We start from the raw sequence: 2,006 nt of genomic DNA, 5'->3' as shown, positions 1-2,006 counted from the left end.
AAAATTTAGGAAGGCTAGGGAGAAGGGGAAGGAGTAAAAAATAGTGTGTTACTTACAAAATATTTTCAGCTTCATGAGTCAATTCTTCCTCTCTTCATACCTCATCGTTTAGAGCACACTTGCAACCTATTTATTCCGATTATATTTATGTCCTCCCTATCATGTAGGGAATAACAAATATTTCCTGAATCACACTACAAGATCTAACATTGGCTAGTAGTCTCAAATCTTCTTTTGGAGCAATTGACATGAGTTTTTAATTGTAAAATATTTAAATCTTTTTTTTTGTTTTAAGACAAGACACATATAATCTACAATAAGGTAAAAGTGTGAACTCTTTTTAATGTTCTCACAAGCCTGCATCCTAAATATCTCTATTACCATTTCCACTTTCAGCTGGTGTTTTCAAACTTACATATTCTATTGGAAATCACTGAAGTAGAATGCAACTTGCTAAGAGAAGAGGCCATGTTTTAACATTCTAGGTAAATAGGGTCAATGGAATTAGTGAGAGCTGCATTTGCACAGAGTATTTTCAGTTTATTATAGAGTTGTATTTTTATATGCTACCTTCAGAATTTGAAAATGAGAAGCAATTGCTGAAAATGACAAAATATTGGTGAGAATTTAGAAAAATATGATAATTTCTAAAACAATTTTAAAACTCTATTGTGGAATACCACAATTTACATTCCAAGTTGCATATGAAGACAAGAAAGCAAGGAATTACAAAAAAAAATGCTCATGTAAACACAGACATTAATGCATATATAGAAGCACACATATATGTATATTTATACATATGTGTGTATGCACACATGTGTGTATTTATGTATGGGGAATAAATACATTAAAAGGTAAAGTACAGCCAGGTGGTGGTGGTGCACACCTTTAATCCCAGCACTTGGGAAGCAAAAACAGGTGGATTTCTGAGTTCGAGGCCAGCCTGGTCTACAAATTGAGTTCCAGGACAGCCAGGGCTATACAGAGAAACCCTGTCTCGAAAGAAAAAAAGAAGAAGAAAGAAAAGAAAAGTAACTTTGGGAATTATAAGTACAAACTTCAGGTCAGACAAAAATGCTACACAGAAAAAAAAACTCTCTGTAGAAAACTTAAAGGAAAACACATCAAGAACAAACCTAATTCTACATGAAATTATATTTTCAGAATGATTTGATACAGAGTATAATTAATTAATTCAATAAAACGTTCCAAGAGAGTGGATGTGTAGAGAATGAGTTAAAATATATGAAATTGCTTATTTACTGTAGCAAAAATTACAATACTTAAAATCCAGAACTTAATCAAATAATAGCTTGTAAATGAAAATGTGCTAACACAGCCAGCAAGGATGAAAATGATGAAGAATTGATTTTGTGTGTTTGCTGACTTGATCTCAGCTACATAAGAGGAAATATTAATTGTTTAGACCTCAAAACACTGAGTCTAAAATAAAATGTAGCTAGTGGATATAATGATGGATTACAACCTAAAATACAATGCAGAGAAACTATGTATTCAAAGCAGGTTCTCTTTTTTTTTTCTTTTTTTTTTATTAGATATTTTCTTTTTTACATTTCAAATGTTATCTCCTTTCTTAGCTTCCCCTCTGAAAAATCCCCTATCCCCTCCTCTCTCCCCCTGCTCCCCAACCCACCCACTCCCATTCCTGGTCTTGGCACTCCTCTATACTGGGGCATAGAGCCTTCATAGCACAGAGAAAGGCAGGTTCTCTTACATGAACCACCTAAGAGTCGTGCTGTAAGAAGCTACACCTCCTCCTCACCTCCACCATTCCCTGGCAGTCGTGAAGCAGCAACCATGAGTGAGTGCATCTCCATCTACTCCATCTACCTTGGCCAAGCTGCTGTCCAGATCAGCAATGCCTGCTGGGAGCTCTACTGCCTGGAACATAGCATTCAGCCCCATGGCCTGATGCCAAGTGACACGACCTTTGTGGGAGGAAATGACTCCTTCAACACCTTGTTCAGTGAGACAAGAACTGG

The sequence above is a fragment of the Mus caroli genome, unplaced genomic scaffold (genome assembly GCF_900094665.2).
Source record: "Mus caroli unplaced genomic scaffold, CAROLI_EIJ_v1.1 scaffold_16160_1, whole genome shotgun sequence".
Lineage (NCBI taxonomy): Eukaryota > Metazoa > Chordata > Mammalia > Rodentia > Muridae > Mus > Mus caroli.
The sequence above is the reverse complement of the archived record's forward strand: the minus strand, read 5'-3'. Positions refer to the sequence as shown.